At 47.1% G+C, this 14603-nt stretch overlaps 14 non-coding genes across 14 annotated transcripts; all 14 read right to left on the bottom strand.

The window, feature by feature from the left end:
• Positions 1 to 1072: 1072 nt before the first annotated feature.
• On the bottom strand, positions 1073 to 1144 carry TRNAD-GUC (transfer RNA aspartic acid (anticodon GUC)). Its single transcript has one exon. It is a non-coding gene; the product is annotated as a tRNA-Asp (tRNA).
• Positions 1145 to 1273: 129 nt separating this feature from the next.
• On the bottom strand, positions 1274 to 1347 carry TRNAI-AAU (transfer RNA isoleucine (anticodon AAU)). Its single transcript has one exon. It is a non-coding gene; the product is annotated as a tRNA-Ile (tRNA).
• Positions 1348 to 2557: 1210 nt separating this feature from the next.
• TRNAD-GUC (transfer RNA aspartic acid (anticodon GUC)) lies at positions 2558 to 2629 on the bottom strand. Its single transcript has one exon. It is a non-coding gene; the product is annotated as a tRNA-Asp (tRNA).
• Positions 2630 to 2758: 129 nt separating this feature from the next.
• TRNAI-AAU (transfer RNA isoleucine (anticodon AAU)) lies at positions 2759 to 2832 on the bottom strand. The gene has a single exon. It is a non-coding gene; the product is annotated as a tRNA-Ile (tRNA).
• A 1209-nt stretch (positions 2833 to 4041) lies between these two features.
• TRNAD-GUC (transfer RNA aspartic acid (anticodon GUC)) lies at positions 4042 to 4113 on the bottom strand. The gene has a single exon. It is a non-coding gene; the product is annotated as a tRNA-Asp (tRNA).
• A 1491-nt stretch (positions 4114 to 5604) lies between these two features.
• TRNAD-GUC (transfer RNA aspartic acid (anticodon GUC)) lies at positions 5605 to 5676 on the bottom strand. Its single transcript has one exon. It is a non-coding gene; the product is annotated as a tRNA-Asp (tRNA).
• Positions 5677 to 7167: 1491 nt separating this feature from the next.
• TRNAD-GUC (transfer RNA aspartic acid (anticodon GUC)) lies at positions 7168 to 7239 on the bottom strand. Its single transcript has one exon. It is a non-coding gene; the product is annotated as a tRNA-Asp (tRNA).
• A 725-nt stretch (positions 7240 to 7964) lies between these two features.
• On the bottom strand, positions 7965 to 8038 carry TRNAI-AAU (transfer RNA isoleucine (anticodon AAU)). Its single transcript has one exon. It is a non-coding gene; the product is annotated as a tRNA-Ile (tRNA).
• A 1641-nt stretch (positions 8039 to 9679) lies between these two features.
• TRNAD-GUC (transfer RNA aspartic acid (anticodon GUC)) lies at positions 9680 to 9751 on the bottom strand. Its single transcript has one exon. It is a non-coding gene; the product is annotated as a tRNA-Asp (tRNA).
• Positions 9752 to 9880: 129 nt separating this feature from the next.
• TRNAI-AAU (transfer RNA isoleucine (anticodon AAU)) lies at positions 9881 to 9954 on the bottom strand. Its single transcript has one exon. It is a non-coding gene; the product is annotated as a tRNA-Ile (tRNA).
• Positions 9955 to 11586: 1632 nt separating this feature from the next.
• Positions 11587 to 11658, bottom strand: TRNAD-GUC (transfer RNA aspartic acid (anticodon GUC)). The gene has a single exon. It is a non-coding gene; the product is annotated as a tRNA-Asp (tRNA).
• A 129-nt stretch (positions 11659 to 11787) lies between these two features.
• On the bottom strand, positions 11788 to 11861 carry TRNAI-AAU (transfer RNA isoleucine (anticodon AAU)). The gene has a single exon. It is a non-coding gene; the product is annotated as a tRNA-Ile (tRNA).
• A 1210-nt stretch (positions 11862 to 13071) lies between these two features.
• Positions 13072 to 13143, bottom strand: TRNAD-GUC (transfer RNA aspartic acid (anticodon GUC)). The gene has a single exon. It is a non-coding gene; the product is annotated as a tRNA-Asp (tRNA).
• A 414-nt stretch (positions 13144 to 13557) lies between these two features.
• On the bottom strand, positions 13558 to 13631 carry TRNAI-AAU (transfer RNA isoleucine (anticodon AAU)). Its single transcript has one exon. It is a non-coding gene; the product is annotated as a tRNA-Ile (tRNA).
• Between the last annotated feature and the right edge of the window lie 972 nt (positions 13632 to 14603).

Here is a 14603-nt window from a genome sequence, read left to right as displayed (position 1 = left end):
CTAACCAGCTGAGCTAACCGACCATGTTGCGCATGTTGGCTGCCCCGGCCGACACCAGTGGGGATCTCACATGTGTCCCAGTCCTTAGAATAGGTACTGATAGCAGTACCTATAGGTACTTAAACCTTAAGGAAACTGAGGTAGGATAAGTGTGGGTTCTCTCGGTGCAACGACTTAATGGCTTCTTTTTTTGTAGATCTCTTTTTAAATTTCCATCTTTATTTCCATGGAGTCTCTGGAGACTTAAGACTTTGGTTTCTTTCTACCTTTAAGGTTCCTTACGCTCCCTCTAGGATTTTACCTCCTTTTTCCTTAGTTTTCTAACTCATGACTTTGGGAAAAAGGGTCCCAGGTGACAAAATCAGTCGCTGAACGTCTACGTTATGTTCTGCTGCAAACTAAAGTCAGGAATCCATTAAATAAGGCTCTGTCCGTGGGCATCTCCCGTACGGAAGTTTGTTTCCCCTGGCCAATCTCAGCGGGCTCCTTTCGGCATGTGGTTTCGGCCTATTCGCTCCATGGATTGGGGATATCTACAGAGTTTTTCAGCTTAAACCTTCAGGAAACTAAGGTAGGATAAGTGTGGGTTCTCTCTGTGCAACGACTTAATGGCTTCTTTTTTTGTAGATCTCTTTTTAAAATTCCATCTTTATTTCCATGGAGACTCATGACTTTGGGAAAAAGGGTCCCAGGTGACAAAATCAGTCGCTGAACGTCTACGTTATGCTCTGCTGCAAACTAATGTCAGGAATCCATTAAATAAGGCTCTGTCCGTGGGCATCTCCCGTACGGACGTTTGTTTCCCCTGGCCAATCTCAGCGGGCTCCTTTCGGCATGTGGTTTCGGCCTATTCGCTCCATGGATTGGGGATATCTACAGAGTTTTTCAGCTTAAACCTTCAGGAAACTGAGGTAGGATAAGTGTGGGTTCTCTCTGTGCAACGACTTAATGGCTTCTTTTTTTGTAGATCTCTTTTTAAAATTCCATCTTTATTTCCATGGAGACTCTGGAGACTTAAGACTTTGGATTCCTTTTTCCTGAGTTTTCTTTGGTGCACAAAGAAAATAATTGCCTCCCCGTCGGGGAATCGAACCCCGGTCTCCCGCGTGACAGGCGGGGATACTCACCACTATACTAACGAGGAATAGGTATGGTGCTTGCCATCACGGTAACCTGCTTAAATGAAGACAGCAGCAATTTCCACCCACCAGATCTAGGCAGTAGGGAGAAAAAGGAGTTTGAGACTGGTACGGTCAAAAAAGAGGAGACGGACTGGCCCGTACGGGGATCGAACCCGCGACCTTGGCGTTATTAGCACCACGCTCTAACCAGCTGAGCTAACCGGCCAAGTTGCGCATGTCGGCTGCCCCGGCCGACACCAGTGGGGATCTCACATGTGTCCCAGTCCTTAGAATAGGTACTGATAGCAGTGTGGAGAAAGGGAAGGGTGTCTCTTTCTCTGTCCTTGTCAGAGGCGACATCACGAGTGCTAGGGCTGACTGTGAACTGGGAACTGTATTCGAAACTTTATTCCACAAGAGAAGGAATCAGAAAGTATAGGAAATAACACGGCACCTGGAAGAGTTTGCAATCTAAAAGCCATAGGCCTTAGGCATGGGCTACACGGGGCCTTGTTGTAGCGCCAGTGATTGAGGGAAAGCTAGAGTCCGCATTTCAGCTGCAACTAACTCATGACTTTGGGCAAACGGGTCCCAGGTGACGAAATCAGTCGCTGACCGTCTACTTTACAAGTTATTGACTCTGGTATATGCTGTGCTGCAAACTAATGTCAGGAATCCATTGGATAAGGCTCTGGCCGTGGGCATCTCCCGTACGGACGTTTGTTTCCCCTGGCCAATCTCAGCGGGCTCCTTTCGGCATGTGGTTTCGGCCTATTCGCTCCATGGATTGGGGATATCTACAGAGTTTTTCAGCTTAAACCTTAAGGAAACTGAGGTAGGATAAGTGTGGGTTCTCTCTGTGCAACAACTTAATGGCTTCTTTTTTTGTAGATCTCTTTTTAAAATTCCATCTTTATTTCCATGGAGACTCTGGAGACTTAAGACTTTGGTTTCTTTCTACCTTTAAGGTTCCTTACGCTCCCTCTAGGATTTTACCTCCTTTTTCCTTAGTTTTCTAACTCATGACTTTGGGAAAAAGGATCCCAGGTGACAAAATCAGTCGCTGAACGTCTACGTTATGCTCTGCTGCAAACTAATGTCAGGAATCCATTAAATAAGGCTCTGTCCGTGGGCATCTCCCGTACGGACGTTTGTTTCCCCTGGCCAATCTCAGCGGGCTCCTTTCGGCATGTGGTTTCGGCCTATTCGCTCCATGGATTGGGGATATCTACAGAGTTTTTCAGCTTAAACCTTCAGGAAACTGAGGTAGGATAAGTGTGGGTTCTCTCTGTGCTACGACTTAATGGCTTCTTTTTTTGTAGATCTCTTTTTAAAATTCCATCTTTATTTCCATAGAGACTCTGGAGATTCTGGAGACTTAAGACTTTGGATTCCTTTTTCCTGAGTTTTCTTTGGTGCACAAAGAAAACAATTGCCTCCCCGTCGGGGAATCGAACCCCGGTCTCCCGCGTGACAGGCGGGGATACTCACCACTATACTAACGAGGAATGGGTATGGTGCTTGCCATCACGGTAACCTGCTTAAATGAAGACAGCAGCAATTTCCACCCACCAGATCTAGGCAGTAGGGAGAAAAAGGAGTTTGAGACTGGTACGGTCAAAAAAGAGGAGACGGACTGGCCCGTACGGGGATCGAACCCGCGACCTTGGCGTTATTAGCACCACGCTCTAACCAGCTGAGCTAACCGGCCATGTTGCGCATGTCGGCTGCCCCGGCCGACACCAGTGGGGATCTCACATGTGTCCCAGTCCTTAGAATAGGTACTGATAGCAGTGTGGAGAAAGGGAAGGGTGTCTCTTTCTCTGTCCTTGTCAGAGGCGACATCACGAGTGCTAGGGCTGACTGTGAACTGGGAACTGTATTCGAAACTTTATTCCACAAGAGAAGGAATCAGAAAGTATAGGAAATAACACGGCACCTGGAAGAGTTTGCAATCTAAAAGCCATAGGCCTTAGGCATGGGCTACACGGGGCCTTGTTGTAGCGCCAGTGATTGAGGGAAAGCTGCAGTCCGCATTTCAGCTGCAACTAACTCATGACTTTGGGCAAACGGTCCCAGGTGACGAAATCAGTCGCTGACCGTCTACTTTACAAGTTATTGACTCTGGTATATGCTGTGCTGCAAACTAATGTCAGGAATCCATTGGATAAGGCTCTGGCCGTGGGCATCTCCCGTACGGACGTTTGTTTCCCCTGGCCAATCTCAGCGGGCTCCTTTCAGCATGTGGTTTCGGCCTATTCGCTCCATGGATTGGGGATATCTACAGAGTTTTTCAGCTTAAACCTTAAGGAAACTGAGGTAGGATAAGTGTGGGTTCTCTCGGTGCAACGACTTAATGGCTTCTTTTTTTGTAGATCTCTTTTTAAATTTCCATCTTTATTTCCATGGAGTCTCTGGAGACTTAAGACTTTGGTTTCTTTCTACCTTTAAGGTTCCTTACGCTCCCTCTAGGATTTTACCTCCTTTTTCCTTAGTTTTCTAACTCATGACTTTGGGAAAAAGGGTCCCAGGTGACAAAATCAGTCGCTGAACGTCTACGTTATGCTCTGCTGCAAACTAATGTCAGGAATCCATTAAATAAGGCTCTGTCCGTGGGCATCTCCCGTACGGACGTTTGTTTCCCCTGGCCAATCTCAGCGGGCTCCTTTCGGCATGTGGTTTCGGCCTATTCGCTCCATGGATTGGGGATATCTACAGAGTTTTTCAGCTTAAACCTTCAGGAAACTGAGGTAGGATAAGTGTGGGTTCTCTCTGTGCAACGACTTAATGGCTTCTTTTTTTGTAGATCTCTTTTTAAAATTCCATCTTTATTTCCATGGAGACTCTGGAGACTCTGGAGACTTAAGACTTTGGATTCCTTTTTCCTGAGTTTTCTTTGGTGCACAAAGAAAACAATTGCCTCCCCGTCGGGGAATCGAACCCCGGTCTCCCGCGTGACAGGCGGGGATACTCACCACTATACTAACGAGGAATGGGTATGGTGCTTGCCATCACGGTAACCTGCTTAAATGAAGACAGCAGCAATTTCCACCCACCAGATCTAGGCAGTAGGGAGAAAAAGGAGTTTGCGACTGGTACGGTCAAAGAAGAGGAGACGGACTGGCCCGTACGGGGATCGAACCCACGACCTTGGCGTTATTAGCACCACGCTCTAACCAGCTGAGCTAACCGGCCATGTTGCGCATGTTGGCTGCCCCGGCCGACACCAGTGGGGATCTCACATGTGTCCCAGTCCTTAGAATAGGTACTGATAGCAGTACCTATAGGTACTTAAACCATAAGGAAACTGAGGTAGGATAAGTGTGGGTTCTCTCGGTGCAACGACTTAATGGCTTCTTTTTTTGTAGATCTCTTTTTAAATTTCCATCTTAATTTCCATGGAGTCTCTGGAGACTTAAGACTTTGGTTTCTTTCTACCTTTAAGGTTCCTTACGCTCCCTCTAGGATTTTACCTCCTTTTTCCTTAGTTTTCTAAGGCACCTGGAAGAGTTTGCAATCTAAAAGCCATAGGCCTTAGGCATGGGCTACACGGGGCCTTGTTGTAGCGCCAGTGATTGAGGGAAAGCTAGAGTCCGCATTTCAGCTGCAACTAACTCATGACTTTGGGCAAACGGGTCCCAGGTGACGAAATCAGTCGCTGACCGTCTACTTTACAAGTTATTGACTCTGGTATATGCTGTGCTGCAAACTAATGTCAGGAATCCATTGGATAAGGCTCTGGCCGTGGGCATCTCCCGTACGGACGTTTGTTTCCCCTGGCCAATCTCAGCGGGCTCCTTTCAGCATGTGGTTTCGGCCTATTCGCTCCATGGATTGGGGATATCTACAGAGTTTTTCAGCTTAAACCTTAAGGAAACTGAGGTAGGATAAGTGTGGGTTCTCTCGGTGCAACGACTTAATGGCTTCTTTTTTTGTAGATCTCTTTTTAAATTTCCATCTTTATTTCCATGGAGTCTCTGGAGACTTAAGACTTTGGTTTCTTTCTACCTTTAAGGTTCCTTACGCTCCCTCTAGGATTTTACCTCCTTTTTCCTTAGTTTTCTAACTCATGACTTTGGGAAAAAGGGTCCCAGGTGACAAAATCAGTCGCTGAACGTCTACGTTATGCTCTGCTGCAAACTAATGTCAGGAATCCATTAAATAAGGCTCTGTCCGTGGGCATCTCCCGTACGGACGTTTGTTTCCCCTGGCCAATCTCAGCGGGCTCCTTTCGGCATGTGGTTTCGGCCTATTCGCTCCATGGATTGGGGATATCTACAGAGTTTTTCAGCTTAAACCTTCAGGAAACTGAGGTAGGATAAGTGTGGGTTCTCTCTGTGCAACGACTTAATGGCTTCTTTTTTTGTAGATCTCTTTTTAAAATTCCATCTTTATTTCCATGGAGACTCTGGAGACTCTGGAGACTTAAGACTTTGGATTCCTTTTTCCTGAGTTTTCTTTGGTGCACAAAGAAAACAATTGCCTCCCCGTCGGGGAATCGAACCCCGGTCTCCCGCGTGACAGGCGGGGATACTCACCACTATACTAACGAGGAATGGGTATGGTGCTTGCCATCACGGTAACCTGCTTAAATGAAGACAGCAGCAATTTCCACCCACCAGATCTAGGCAGTAGGGAGAAAAAGGAGTTTGCGACTGGTACGGTCAAAAAAGAGGAGACGGACTGGCCCGTACGGGGATCGAACCCACGACCTTGGCGTTATTAGCACCACGCTCTAACCAGCTGAGCTAACCGGCCATGTTGCGCATGTCGGCTGCCCCGGCCGACACCAGTGGGGATCTCACATGTGTCCCAGTCCTTAGAATAGGTACTGATAGCAGTACCTATAGGTACTTAAACCATAAGGAAACTGAGGTAGGATAAGTGTGGGTTCTCTCGGTGCAACGACTTAATGGCTTCTTTTTTTGTAGATCTCTTTTTAAATTTCCATCTTTATTTCCATGGAGTCTCTGGAGACTTAAGACTTTGGTTTCTTTCTACCTTTAAGGTTCCTTACGCTCCCTCTAGGATTTTACCTCCTTTTTCCTTAGTTTTCTAAGGCACCTGGAAGAGTTTGCAATCTAAAAGCCATAGGCCTTAGGCATGGGCTACACGGGGCCTTGTTGTAGCGCCAGTGATTGAGGGAAAGCTAGAGTCCGCATTTCAGCTGCAACTAACTCATGACTTTGGGCAAACGGGTCCCAGGTGACGAAATCAGTCGCTGACCGTCTACTTTACAAGTTATTGACTCTGGTATATGCTGTGCTGCAAACTAATGTCAGGAATCCATTGGATAAGGCTCTGGCCGTGGGCATCTCCCGTACGGACGTTTGTTTCCCCTGGCCAATCTCAGCGGGCTCCTTTCAGCATGTGGTTTCGGCCTATTCGCTCCATGGATTGGGGATATCTACAGAGTTTTTCAGCTTAAACCTTAAGGAAACTGAGGTAGGATAAGTGTGGGTTCTCTCGGTGCAACGACTTAATGGCTTCTTTTTTTGTAGATCTCTTTTTAAATTTCCATCTTTATTTCCATGGAGTCTCTGGAGACTTAAGACTTTGGTTTCTTTCTACCTTTAAGGTTCCTTACGCTCCCTCTAGGATTTTACCTCCTTTTTCCTTAGTTTTCTAACTCATGACTTTGGGAAAAAGGGTCCCAGGTGACAAAATCAGTCGCTGAACGTCTACGTTATGCTCTGCTGCAAACTAATGTCAGGAATCCATTAAATAAGGCTCTGTCCGTGGGCATCTCCCGTACGGACGTTTGTTTCCCCTGGCCAATCTCAGCGGGCTCCTTTCGGCATGTGGTTTCGGCCTATTCGCTCCATGGATTGGGGATATCTACAGAGTTTTTCAGCTTAAACCTTCAGGAAACTGAGGTAGGATAAGTGTGGGTTCTCTCTGTGCAACGACTTAATGGCTTCTTTTTTTGTAGATCTCTTTTTAAAATTCCATCTTTATTTCCATGGAGACTCTGGAGACTCTGGAGACTTAAGACTTTGGATTCCTTTTTCCTGAGTTTTCTTTGGTGCACAAAGAAAACAATTGCCTCCCCGTCGGGGAATCGAACCCCGGTCTCCCGCGTGACAGGCGGGGATACTCACCACTATACTAACGAGGAATGGGTATGGTGCTTGCCATCACGGTAACCTGCTTAAATGAAGACAGCAGCAATTTCCACCCACCAGATCTAGGCAGTAGGGAGAAAAAGGAGTTTGAGACTGGTACGGTCAAAAAAGAGGAGACGGACTGGCCCATACGGGGATCGAACCCGCGACCTTGGCGTTATTAGCACCACGCTCTAACCAGCTGAGCTAACCGACCATGTTGCGCATGTTGGCTGCCCCGGCCGACACCAGTGGGGATCTCACATGTGTCCCAGTCCTTAGAATAGGTACTGATAGCAGTACCTATAGGTACTTAAACCTTAAGGAAACTGAGGTAGGATAAGTGTGGGTTCTCTCGGTGCAACAACTTAATGGCTTCTTTTTTTGTAGATCTCTTTTTAAATTTCCATCTTTATTTCCATGGAGTCTCTGGAGACTTAAGACTTTGGTTTCTTTCTACCTTTAAGGTCCCTTACGCTCCCTCTAGGATTTTACCTCCTTTTTCCTTAGTTTTCTAACTCATGACTTTGGGAAAAAGGGTCCCAGGTGACAAAATCAGTCGCTGAACGTCTACGTTATGCTCTGCTGCAAACTAATGTCAGGAATCCATTAAATAAGGCTCTGTCCGTGGGCATCTCCCTGCTTAAATGAAGACAGCAGCAATTTCCACCCACCAGATCTAAGCAGTAGGGAGAAAAAGGAGTTTGAGACTGGTACGGTCAAAATAGAGGAGACGGACTGGCCCGTACGGGGATCGAACCCGCGACCTTGGCGTTATTAGCACCACGCTCTAACCAGCTGAGCTAACCGGCCATGTTGCGCATGTCGGCTGCCCCGGCCGACACCAGTGGGGATCTCACATGTGTCCCAGTCCTTAGAATAGGTACTGATAGCAGTGTGGAGAAAGGGAAGGGTGTCTCTTTCTCTGTCCTTGTCAGAGGCGACATCACGAGTGCTAGGGCTGACTGTGAACTGGGAACTGTATTCGAAACTTTATTCCACAAGAGAAGGAATCAGAAAGTATAGGAAATAACACGGCACCTGGAAGAGTTTGCAATCTAAAAGCCATAGGCCTTAGGCATGGGCTACACGGGGCCTTGTTGTAGCGCCAGTGATTGAGGGAAAGCTGCAGTCCGCATTTCAGCTGCAACTAACTCATGACTTTGGGCAAACGGGTCCCAGGTGACGAAATCAGTCGCTGACCGTCTACTTTACAAGTTATTGACTCTGGTATATGCTGTGCTGCAAACTAATGTCAGGAATCCATTGGATAAGGCTCTGGCAGTGGGCATCTCCCGTACGGACGTTTGTTTCCCCTGGCCAATCTCAGCGGGCTCCTTTCGGCATGTGGTTTCGGCCTATTCGCTCCATGGATTGGGGATATCTACAGAGTTTTTCAGCTTAAACCTTAAGGAAACTGAGGTAAGATAAGTGTGGGTTCTCTCGGTGCAACAACTTAATGGCTTCTTTTTTTGTAGATCTCTTTTTAAATTTCCATCTTTATTTCCATGGAGTCTCTGGAGACTTAAGACTTTGGTTTCTTTCTACCTTTAAGGTTCCTTACGCTCCCTCTAGGATTTTACCTCCTTTTTCCTTAGTTTTCTAACTCATGACTTTGGGAAAAAGGGTCCCAGGTGACAAAATCAGTCGCTGAACGTCTACGTTATGCTCTGCTGCAAACTAATGTCAGGAATCCATTAAATAAGGCTCTGTCCGTGGGCATCTCCCGTACGGACGTTTGTTTCCCCTGGCCAATCTCAGCGGGCTCCTTTCGGCATGTGGTTTCGGCCTATTCGCTCCATGGATTGGGGATATCTACAGAGTTTTTCAGCTTAAACCTTCAGGAAACTGAGGTAGGATAAGTGTGGGTTCTCTCTGTGCAACAACTTAATGGCTTCTTTTTTTGTAGATCTCTTTTTAAAATTCCATCTTTATTTCCATGGAGACTCTGGAGACTTAAGACTTTGGTTTCTTTCTACCTTTAAGGTTCCTTACGCTCCCTCTAGGATTTTACCTCCTTTTTCCTTAGTTTTCTAACTCATGACTTTGGGAAAAAGGGTCCCAGGTGACAAAATCAGTCGCTGAACGTCTACGTTATGCTCTGCTGCAAACTAATGTCAGGAATCCATTAAATAAGGCTCTGTCCGTGGGCATCTCCCGTACGGACGTTTGTTTCCCCTGGCCAATCTCAGCGGGCTCCTTTTGGCATGTGGTTTCGGCCTATTCGCTCCATGGATTGGGGATATCTACAGAGTTTTTCAGCTTAAACCTTCAGGAAACTGAGGTAGGATAAGTGTGGGTTCTCTCTGTGCAACGACTTAATGGCTTCTTTTTTTGTAGATCTCTTTTTAAAATTCCATCTTTATTTCCATGGAGACTCTGGAGACTCTGGAGACTTAAGACTTTGGATTCCTTTTTCCTGAGTTTTCTTTGGTGCACAAAGAAAACAATTGCCTCCCCGTCGGGGAATCGAACCCCGGTCTCCCGCGTGACAGGCGGGGATACTCACCACTATACTAACGAGGAATGGGTATGGTGCTTGCCATCACGGTAACCTGCTTAAATGAAGACAGCAGCAATTTCCACCCACCAGATCTAAGCAGTAGGGAGAAAAAGGAGTTTGAGACTGGTACGGTCAAAAAAGAGGAGACGGACTGGCCCGTACGGGGATCGAACCCGCGACCTTGGCGTTATTAGCACCACGCTCTAACCAGCTGAGCTAACCGGCCATGTTGCGCATGTCGGCTGCCCCGGCCGACACCAGTGGGGATCTCACAAGTGTTCCAGTCCTTAGAATAGGTACTGATAGCAGTGTGGAGAAAGGGAAGGGTGTCTCTTTCTCTGTCCTTGTCAGAGGCGACATCACGAGTGCTAGGGCTGACTGTGAACTGGGAACTGTATTCGAAACTTTATTCCACAAGAGAAGGAATCAGAAAGTATAGGAAATAACACGGCACCTGGAAGAGTTTGCAATCTAAAAGCCATAGGCCTTAGGCATGGGCTACACGGGGCCTTGTTGTAGCGCCAGTGATTGAGTGAAAGCTGCAGTCCGCATTTCAGCTGCAACTAACTCATGACTTTGGGCAAACGGGTCCCAGGTGACGAAATCAGTCGCTGACCGTCTACTTTACAAGTTATTGACTCTGGTATATGCTGTGCTGCAAACTAATGTCAGGAATCCATTGGATAAGGCTCTGGCCGTGGGCATCTCCCGTACGGACGTTTGTTTCCCCTGGCCAATCTCAGCGGGCTCCTTTCGGCATGTGGTTTCGGCCTATTCGCTCCATGGATTGGGGATATCTACAGAGTTTTTCAGCTTAAACCTTAAGGAAACTGAGGTAGGATAAGTGTGGGTTCTCTCGGTGCAACAACTTAATGGCTTCTTTTTTTGTAGATCTCTTTTTAAATTTCCATCTTTATTTCCATGGAGTCTCTGGAGACTTAAGACTTTGGTTTCTTTCTACCTTTAAGGTTCCTTACGCTCCCTCTAGGATTTTACCTCCTTTTTCCTTAGTTTTCTAACTCATGACTTTGGGAAAAAGGGTCCCAGGTGACAAAATCAGTCGCTGAACGTCTACGTTATGCTCTGCTGCAAACTAATGTCAGGAATCCATTAAATAAGGCTCTGTCCGTGGGCATCTCCCGTACGGACGTTTGTTTCCCCTGGCCAATCTCAGCGGGCTCCTTTCGGCATGTGGTTTCGGCCTATTCGCTCCATGGATTGGGGATATCTACAGAGTTTTTCAGCTTAAACCTTCAGGAAATTGAGGTAGGATAAGTGTGGGTTCTCTCTGTGCAACAACTTAATGGCTTCTTTTTTTGTAGATCTCTTTTTAAAATTCCATCTTTATTTCCATGGAGACTCTGGAGACTTAAGACTTTGGTTTCTTTCTACCTTTAAGGTTCCTTACGCTCCCTCTAGGATTTTACCTCCTTTTTCCTTAGTTTTCTAACTCATGACTTTGGGAAAAAGGGTCCCAGGTGACAAAATCAGTCGCTGAACGTCTACGTTATGCTCTGCTGCAAACTAATGTCAGGAATCCATTAAATAAGGCTCTGTCCGTGGGCATCTCCCGTACGGACGTTTGTTTCCCCTGGCCAATCTCAGCGGGCTCCTTTCGGCATGTGGTTTCGGCCTATTCGCTCCATGGATTGGGGATATCTACAGAGTTTTTCAGCTTAAACCTTCAGGAAACTGAGGTAGGATAAGTGTGGGTTCTCTCTGTGCAACGACTTAATGGCTTCTTTTTTTGTAGATCTCTTTTTAAAATTCCATCTTTATTTCCATGGAGACTCTGGAGACTTAAGACTTTGGATTCCTTTTTCCTGAGTTTTCTTTGGTGCACAAAGAAAACAATTGCCTCCCCGTCGGGGAATCGAACCCCGGTCTCCCGCGTGACAGGCGGGGATACTCACCACTATACTAACGAGGAATGGGTATGGTGCTTGCCATCACGGTAACCTGCTTAAATGAAGACAGCAGCAATTTCCACCCACCAGATCTAGGCAGTAGGGAGAAAAAGGAGTTTGAGACTGGTACGGTCAAAAAAGAGGAGACGGACTGGCCCGTACGGGGATCGAACCCGCGACCTTGGCGTTATTAGCACCACGCTCTAACCAGCTGAGCTAACCGGCCATGTTGCGCATGTCGGCTGCCCCGGCCGACACCAGTGGGGATCTCACATGTGTCCCAGTCCTTAGAATAGGTACTGATAGCAGTGTGGAGAAAGGGAAGGGTGTCTCTTTCTCTGTCCTTGTCAGAGGCGACATCACGAGTGCTAGGGCTGACTGTGAACTGGGAACTGTATTCGAAACTTTATTCCACAAGAGAAGGAATCAGAAAGTATAGGAAATAACACGGCACCTGGAAGAGTTTGCAATCTAAAAGCCATAGGCCTTAGGCATGGGCTACACGGGGCCTTGTTGTAGCGCCAGTGATTGAGGGAAAGCTGCAGTCCGCATTTCAGCTGCAACTAACTCATGACTTTGGGCAAACGGGTCCCAGGTGACGAAATCAGTCGCTGACCGTCTACTTTACAAGTTATTGACTCTGGTATATGCTGTGCTGCAAACTAATGTCAGGAATCCATTGGATAAGGCTCTGGCCGTGGGCATCTCCCGTACGGACGTTTGTTTCCCCTGGCCAATCTCAGCGGGCTCCTTTCGGCATGTGGTTTCGGCCTATTCGCTCCATGGATTGGGGATATCTACAGAGTTTTTCAGCTTAAACCTTAAGGAAACTGAGGTAGGATAAGTGTGGGTTCTCTCGGTGCAACAACTTAATGGCTTCTTTTTTTGTAGATCTCTTTTTAAATTTCCATCTTTATTTCCATGGAGTCTCTGGAGACTTAAGACTTTGGTTTCTTTCTACCTTTAAGGTTCCTTACGCTCCCTCTAGGATTTTACCTCCTTTTTCCTTAGTTTTCTAACTCATGACTTTGGGAAAAAGGGTCCCAGGTGACAAAATCAGTCGCTGAACGTCTACGTTATGCTCTGCTGCAAACTAATGTCAGGAATCCATTAAATAAGGCTCTGTCCGTGGGCATCTCCCGTACGGACGTTTGTTTCCCCTGGCCAATCTCAGCGGGCTCCTTTCGGCATGTGGTTTCGGCCTATTCACTCCATGGATTGGGGATATCTACAGAGTTTTTCAGCTTAAACCTTCAGGAAACTGAGGTAGGATAAGTGTGGGTTCTCTCTGTGCAACGACTTAATGGCTTCTTTTTTTGTAGATCTCTTTTTAAAATTCCATCTTTATTTCCATGGAGACTCTGGAGACTCTGGAGACTTAAGACTTTGGATTCCTTTTTCCTGAGTTTTCTTTGGTGCACAAAGAAAACAATTGCCTCCCCGTCGGGGAATCGAACCCCGGTCTCCCGCGTGACAGGCGGGGATACTCACCACTATACTAACGAGGAATGGGTATGGTGCTTGCCATCACGGTAACCTTTTTAAATGAAGACAGCAGCAATTTCCACCCACCAGATCTAAGCAGTAGGGAGAAAAAGGAGTTTGAGACTGGTACGGTCAAAAAAGAGGAGACGGACTGTCCCGTACGGGGATCGAACCCGCGACCTTGGCGTTATTAGCACCACGCTCTAACCAGCTGAGCTAACCGGCCATGTTGCGCATGTCGGCTGCCCCGGCCGACACCAGTGGGGATCTCACATGTGTTCCAGTCCTTAGAATAGGTACTGATAGCAGTGTGGAGAAAGGGAAGGGTGTCTCTTTCTCTGTCCTTGTCAGAGGCGACATCACGAGTGCTAGGGCTGACTGTGAACTGGGAGAAAAAGGAGTTTGAGACTGGTACGGTCAAAAAAGAGGAGACGGACTGGCCCGTACGGGGATCGAACCCGCGACCTTGGCGTTATTAGCACCACGCTCTAACCAGCTGAGCTAACCGGCCATGTTGCGCATGTCGGCTGCCCCGGCCGACACCAGTGGGGATCTCACATGTGTTCCAGTCCTTAGAATAGGTACTGATAGCAGTGTGGAGAAAGGGAAGGGTGTCTCTTTCTCTGTCCTTGTCAGAGGCGACATCACGAGTGCTAGGGCTGACTGTGAACTGGGAACCGTATTCGAAACTTTATTCCACAAGAGAAGGAATCAGAAAGTATAGGAAATAACACGGCACCTGGAAGAGTTTGCAATCTAAAAGCCATAGGCCTTAGGCATGGGCTACACGGGGCCTTGTTGTAGCGCCAGTGATTGAGTGAAAGCTGCAGTCCGCATTTCAGCTGCAACTAACTCATGACTTTGGGCAAACGGGTCCCAGGTGACGAAATCAGTCGCTGACCGTCTACTTTACAAGTTATTGACTCTGGTATATGCTGTGCTGCAAACTAATGTCAGGAATCCATTGGATAAGGCTCTGGCCGTGGGCATCTCCCGTACGGACGTTTGTTTCCCCTGGCCAATCTCAGCGGGCTCCTTTCGGCATGTGGTTTCGGCCTATTCGCTCCATGGATTGGGGATATCTACAGAGTTTTTCAGCTTAAACCTTAAGGAAACTGAGGTAGGATAAGTGTGGGTTCTCTCGGTGCAACAACTTAATGGCTTCTTTTTTTGTAGATCTCTTTTTAAATTTCCATCTTTATTTCCATGGAGTCTCTGGAGACTTAAGACTTTGGTTTCTTTCTACCTTTAAGGTTCCTTACGCTCCCTCTAGGATTTTACCTCCTTTTTCCTTAGTTTTCTAACTCATGACTTTGGGAAAAAGGGTCCCAGGTGACAAAATCAGTCGCTGAACGTCTACGTTATGCTCTGCTGCAAACTAATGTCAGGAATCCATTAAATAAGGCTCTGTCCGTGGGCATCTCCCGTACGGACGTTTGTTTCCCCTGGCCAATCTCAGCGGGCTCCTTTCGGCATGTGGTTT

The sequence above is a fragment of the Hyla sarda genome, unplaced genomic scaffold (assembly GCF_029499605.1).
Source record: "Hyla sarda isolate aHylSar1 unplaced genomic scaffold, aHylSar1.hap1 scaffold_205, whole genome shotgun sequence".
Lineage (NCBI taxonomy): Eukaryota > Metazoa > Chordata > Amphibia > Anura > Hylidae > Hyla > Hyla sarda.
The sequence above is the reverse complement of the archived record's forward strand: the minus strand, read 5'-3'. Positions and strand labels throughout refer to the sequence as shown.